Genomic DNA, 7,514 nt, shown 5'->3' with positions numbered 1-7,514 from the left:
CATTTCGGGTCAGACAGCGACCCTTAATCATGATTATGGGTCGCTGTCTGACCCGAAACGCGTAGACTTTTTTGCTATTTGGATTTTACGTCTTGGAACAATAAAGGCTGGATTTTATATTTCTGTAAGCTGGGCATTGTGAACTTTTTTCTATTGGATCAGTGCTTTGTTCCTGGCACCACCCGTGCTCTCAGTTTGGATTCAGGTGAGCGCAGCCTTCTTCTTTCAGTCTTCAATAGATCCAAAGTCGATCCATTAAGACACTTTGGTTTTAATGTTGTTTGGAGACCTGGCTCCGTGCAGGCAAAATTTGTTTCAGTAGAGCGAAATTTCAGTATTTATTACTGCATCTTTAAAAACATTTAAAATTAGCAATCCAAAGTTGGGTTTGGTACAAAGGTACCAGCCCGTATCAAACCCGAATTGGGATTTCTAATTTTAAATGCTTTTAAAGATGGAGAAACGAATACCGGAACATGGAGTCAATACATTTTAATGCTATACGGACACAGATTTAAAATCGTAGTGTTTGACCGTCAGTTTACTGCTGTTGTGAGATGTTATCTAAAAGTTAATCCTCGTGATAGTAGAAGGTGTAGAATTGGGATGACAGTATGGCAGTCCATTTATTTTCTTGATAGGGCTAGATAGATGCTCACAGTAGAGCAATGACCCGATTAGTATAATGTGTAATGCTACAACATGTAATGAGCTACAACATCCACCACCACCTCACCATCTGCCATGATAGTCTTATGGAGAGAATGTCTACTGTGCTAAAGGTCCAAACAAAGAGGAAGTTAAAGAGTCGGGACAGGAAAGAAAATACATGGAGTGACTTTTCTTTTACATATAATATTCAAATACAGGTTGTTAATATGTGATAAAGTAGGATCATTAAAGGGAACCTGTCACCATGAAAATGCTAAATAATCTGCAGGCAGCATGTGATCTCACACATTGGAGGCATATTGCGAGAATATGCCACCAAACATAAGATAGGTGCGGGTCTCACCATCTCTACAATAGGCCACCCAAAGTGATCGAGGGCTCACTGCGAAAGCACAGCCACCCTCCATTCACTACTATAGGAGTGCTAGCTCAACTATTACCGGAACTCCCATACAGGTGAATAGAGAGGTGGCTGTGCTTGCATGGTGTGCTCTACATTCATTTCTATATGAGTTCCAGAAATAGCTGAGCGTGCTCGCTTGGCTCTTTTCGAAACTCTGATAGAAATGAATGGAGAGCACACTGTGCTCTCCTTCGTTTTGGGGGCCCTGTTATAGAAATAGGAATTTGGGTCCCAAAAGTGGTTTGACACTGGTGGCATATTGCGATCAAGAGGTGCAAGATGGACCAACCCCTTAAATCATAAAACAAAAACAATCTCTTCCCATTATCCCCTCTATCATGTCTTCCATCTGAATTTGCACATCCAGAAACTAGTTAAAGGTCATCAGAAAAAGTCTGTACACATTGTACTGTATACACGTCAACATATAATGGACTTTATACTTACCTCCAGGAGGTAGGTGTATGTGTGTCAAAGTCAACAATCAAGACAAGACTTCACCAGAGTGAATACAGAGGGTTCACCACAAGATGTAAACCATTGGTGAGCCTCAAAAACAGGAAGGCCAGATTAGAGTTTGCCAAACGACATCTAAAAAAAACCTTCACAGTTCTGGAACAACATCCTATGGACAGATGAGACCAAGATCAACTTGCACCAGAGTGATGGGAAGAGAAGAGTATGGAGAAGGAAAGGAACTGCTCATGATCCTAAGCATACCACCTCATCAGTGAAGCGTGGTGGTGGTAGTGTCATGGCGTGGGCATGTATGGCTGCCAATGGAACTGGTTCTCTTGTATTTATTGATGATGTGACTGCTGACAAAAGCAGCAGGATGAATTCTGAAGTGTTTCGGGCAATATTATCTGCTCATATTCAGAAATGCTTCAGAACTCATAGGACGGCACTTCAAAGTGCAGATGGACAATGACCCAAAGCATACTGCAAAAGCAACCAAAGAGTTTTTTAAGGGAAAGAAGTGGAATGTTATGCAATGGCCAAGTCAATCACATGACCTGAATCCGATTGAGCATGCATTTCACTTGCTGAAGACAAAACTGAAGGGAAATGCCCTAAGAACAAGCAGGAACTAAAGACAAACGGAAAATAAAAATGTGATAGCACTCTACATCCAGCATTCCTCCATGCTGGATGAGGCATTGGTGTACATTTTGGCCAAAGCGTAATAAGCCACTCACCACGTCAAGGTCGCCTCTAATGAGTGGTCCCTATTACTAGTTCCTACCTGTTCATGGGCCATGACAGCCACACAAAGTCCAGGGAACGCAGGTCAGCATACACGCCAAGCACACTCTGCTTTTAACCCCGTCCGGTGCCATTACAGCTTTCATCAGATCCAGGGATGCAAGTACCAACATGCATGCTGAGCCCACCATATACATCTCCTGGAGCCAAATGGCTACTGGTAGGTTCTATATAAGCAGACTCAGTTTTATATTGACTTTAAAACCAGCCTCCAGGACAGATTGACTGGTCAGGTGTGCATGACTCCAAGGAGAGATCGCCACGCCTCCAATATATACTACAAAGAAAAAATGTGGGGGATTGGGAACTAAAGACAGTTGCAGTAGAGGCCTGGCAGAGCATCACCAGGGATGAAACCCAGCGTCTGGTGATGTCTATGCGTTCCAGACTTCAGGATGTGATTGACTGCAAAGGAATTGTGTCGATGTCCTAATATTTATGGACCTGGCTGTATGTATATATATATATATATATAAACATATATATATATATATATATATATATATATATATATATACACACACATACATACATATACAGGGAGTGCAGAATTATTAGGCAAGTTGTATTTTTGAGGATTAATTTTATTATTGAACAACAACCATGTTCTCAATGAACCCAAAAAACTCATTAATATCAAAGCTGAATATTTTTGGAAGTAGTTTTTAGTTTGTTTTTAGTTTTAGTTATTTTAGGGGGATATCAGTGTGTGCAGGTGACTATTACTGTGCATAATTATTAGGCAACTTAACAAAAAACAAATATATACCCATTTCAATTATTTATTTTTACCAGTGAAACCAATATAACATCTCAACATTCACAAATATACATTTCTGACATTCAAAAACAAAACAAAAACAAATCAGTGACCAATATAGCCACCTTTCTTTGCAAGGACACTCAAAAGCCTGCCATCCATGGATTCTGTCAGTGTTTTGATCTGTTCACCATCAACATTGCGTGCAGCAGCAACCACAGCCTCCCAGACACTGTTCAGAGAGGTGTACTGTTTTCCCTCCTTGTAAATCTCACATTTAATGATGGACCACAGGTTCTCAATGGGGTTCAGATCAGGTGAACAAGGAGGCCATGTCATTAGATTTTCTTCTTTTATACCCTTTCTTGCCAGCCACGCTGTGGAGTACTTGGACGCGTGTGATGGAGAATTGTCCTGCATGAAAATCATGTTTTTCTTGAAGGGTGCAGACTTCTTCCTGTACCACTGCTTGAAGAAGGTGTCTTCCAGAAACTGGTAGTAGGACTGGGAGTTGAGCTTGACTCCATCCTCAACCCGAAAAGGCCCCACAAGCTCATCTTTGATGATACCAGCCCAAACCAGTACTCCACCTCCACCTTGCTGGCGTCTGAGTCGGACTGGAGCTCTCTGCCCTTTACCAATCCAGCCACGGGCCCATCCATCTGGCCCATCAAGACTCACTCTCATTTCATCAGTCCATAAAACCTTAGAAAAATCAGTCTTGAGATATTTCTTGGCCCAGTCTTGACGTTTCAGCTTGTGTGTCTTGTTCAGTGGTGGTCGTCTTTCAGCCTTTCTTACCTTGGCCATGTCTCTGAGTATTGCACACCTTGTGCTTTTGGGCACTCCAGTGATGTTGCAGCTCTGAAATATGGCCAAACTGGTGGCAAGTGGCATCTTGGCAGCTGCACGCTTGACTTTTCTCAGTTCATGGGCAGTTATTTTGCGCCTTGGTTTTTCCACACGCTTCTTGCGACCCTGTTGACTATTTTGAATGAAAAGCTTGATTGTTCGATGATCACGCTTCAGAAGCTTTGCAATTTTAAGAGTGCTGCATCCCTCTGCAAGATATCTCACTATTTTTGACTTTTCTGAGCCTGTCAAGTCCTTCTTTTCACCCATTTTGCCAAAGGAAAGGAAGTTGCCTAATAATTATGCACACCTAATATAGGGTGTTGATGTCATTAGACCACACCCCTTCTCATTACAGAGATGCACATCACCAAATATGCTTAATTGGTAGTAGGCTTTCGAGCCTATACAGCTTGGAGTAAGACAACATGCATAAAGAGGATGATGTGGTCAAAATACTCATTTGCCTAATAATTCTGCACGCAGTGTATACAGTGGGATGCAAAAGTTTGGGCAACCTTGTTAATCGTCATGATTTTCCTGTATAAATCGTTGGTTGTTACGATAAAAAATGTCAGTTAAATATATCATATAGGAGACACACACAGTGATATCTGAGAAGTGAAATGAAGTTTATTGGATTTACAGAAAGTGTGCTATAATTGTTTAAACAAAATTAGGCAGGTGCATAAATTTGGGCACTGTTGTCATTTTATTGATTCCAAAACCTTTAGAACTAATTATTAGAACTCAAATTGGCTTGGTAAGCTGAGTGACCCCTGACCTACATACACAGGTGAATCCAATCATGAGAAATAGTATTTAAGGGGGTCAATTGTAAGTTTCCCTCCTCTTTTTATTTTCTCTGAAGAGTAGCAACATGGGGGTCTCAAAACAACTCTCAAATGACCTGAAGACAAAGATTGTTCACCATAATGGTTTAGGGGAAGGATACAGAAAGCTGTCTCAGAGATTTCAGCTGTCTGTTTCCACAGTTAGGAACATATTGAGGAAATGGAAGACCACAGGCTCAGTTCAAGTTAAGGCTCGAAGTGGCAGACCTAGAAAAATCTCGGATAGACAGAAGCGACGAATGGTGAGAACAGTCAGTCAACCCACAGACCAGCACCAAAGACCTACAACATCATCTTGCTGCAGATGGAGTCACTGTGCATCGTTCAACCATTCGGCGCACTTTACACGAGGAGATGCTGTATGCGAGAGTGATGCAGAGGAAGCCTTTTCTCCGCCCACAGCACAAAAAGTGCCACTTGAGGTGGGCTAAAGCACATTTGGACAAGCCAGCTTCATTTTGGAATAAGGTGCTGTGGACTGATGAAACTAAAATTGAGTTATTTGGCCATAACAAGGGGCGTTATGCATGGAGGAAAAAGAACACAGCATTCCAAGAAAAACCCTTGCTACCTACAGTAAAATATGGTGGTGGTTCCATCATGCTGTGGGGCTGTGTGGCCAGTGTAGGGACTGGGAATCTTGTCAAAGTTGAGGGACGCATGGATTCCACTCAGTATCAGCAGATTCTGGAGACCAATGTCCAGGAATCATTGACAAAGCTGAAGCTGCGCCGGGGCTGGATCTTTCAACAAGACAACGACCCTAAACACTGCTCAAAATCCACTAAGGCATTTATGCAGAGGAACAAGTACAACGTTCTGGAATGGCCATCTCAGTCCCCAGACCTGAATATAATTGAAAATCTGTGGTGTGACTTAAAGAGGACCTTTCACCGATTCTTACCCTATGAACTAACTATACAGATATGTAGAGCGGCGCCCGGGGATCTCACTGCACTTACTATTATCCCCGGGCGCCGCTCCGTTCTCCCGCTATGCCCTCCGGTATCTCCGCTCACTAAGTTATAGTAGGCGGAGATACCAGTCCCTAAGTTATGGTAGGCGGAGTCTGCCCTAGCGCTGGCCAATCGCAGCGCAGAGCTCACAGCCTGGGAGGTTATTTTCTCCCAGGCTGTGAGCTCTGCAATGCGATTGGCCAGCGCTAGGGCAGACTCCGCCTACCATAACTTAGGGAACGGAGATACCGGAGGGCATAGCAGGAGAACGGAGCGGCGCCCGGGGATAATAGTAAGTGCAGCGAGATCCCCGGGCGCCGCTCCACATGTCTGTATACTTAGTTCATAGGGTAAGAATCGGTGAAAGGTCCTCTTTAAAGAGAGCTGTCCATGCTCGGAAGCCATCAAACCTGAATGAACTAAAATATGTTTTGTAAAGAGGAATGGTCCAAAATACCTTCAACCAGAATCCAGACTCTCATTGGAACCTACAGGAAGCGTTTAGAGGCTGTAATTTCTGCAAAAGGAGGATCTACTAAATATTGATTTAATTTATTTTTTGTGGTGCCCAAATTTATGCACCTGCCTAATTTTGTTTAAACAATTATAGCAAACTTTCTGTAAATCCAATAAACTTCATTTCACTTCTCAAATATCACTGTGTGTGTGTCTTCTATATGATATATTTAACTGACATTTTTTATCGTAACAACCAATGATTTATACAGGAAAATCATGACGTTTAACAAGGTTGCCCAAACTTTCGCATCCCACTGTATGTATATATATATATATATATATATATATATATACACACACACACACACATACATACACACACACACACACACACACACACACATCTATATATATGTCAATTTTAGTTTTGAACCCACGCACAAGCAGTCTGCGTGCGTGGGTCCTGCACCTTCTGAGCACCGGTCAGTATTGTCAATTACTGATAGTCTGCTGAGGTTTAGGTGCATTTTTTTTTTTTAAGCCTTTTTTTCAAAATTTTTATCTTATTCTTTCACTAATCTTTTTCTCTTTTCTTTCTTTCAATTTTTTTTCTTAAAGGGGTTATCCCACTTTGCATTTTTATACTTACCTGCTGCCACCGCGCGTTCACTTCCTGGATTCTGGCTGGGGGCGGGCTTCATCTTGATTGAAGTCTTCTCCCGGCCGGGCCGCGCACTGGACTGAACGCGCACGCCGCTGTGCATGCGCCATCGTGACTTATTTCTGGCCAGTATAGTACAGAGCCGGCGTGCGCGTTCGCAGCTCTGTACTATTCTGGCCGGGAACAAGTCACCGTCGCGCATGCGCGGCAGCGTGCGCGTTCAGGACAGCAAGTGGCCCGGCCGGGAGAAAAGAAGGAGTCTTCTGGGCAAGCGCGACCATCGGGATTTTGCAGAAGAGCGGTGGTCGTAACCAGGGGAGACCGAGTCACAACAATAAGGTAAGTGGGGATGAATTTTATCCTAATCGGTGGGAATTTGTTAATAAAGTATATTTACAAAAATTATCACTGTCAAATCATTAACAGATTTAACAGTGATCATTATGATGGGATAACCCCTTTAATCATAAATTTTATTTTGAATGTTTTCGAACCTACCACTCATCCATGGATTATTGTCATCCTTTATGCTCCCTGTAATATTTCCATATCTCTGATTTAGTCCACCTCGCTTTCATACCCACTTTCCAACAACCACTACATATTATTTTCTGTGAGACAACTGTTAGGT

This window comes from Bufo bufo, chromosome 6, assembly GCF_905171765.1.
Source record: "Bufo bufo chromosome 6, aBufBuf1.1, whole genome shotgun sequence".
Lineage (NCBI taxonomy): Eukaryota > Metazoa > Chordata > Amphibia > Anura > Bufonidae > Bufo > Bufo bufo.
The sequence above is the reverse complement of the archived record's forward strand: the minus strand, read 5'-3'. Positions refer to the sequence as shown.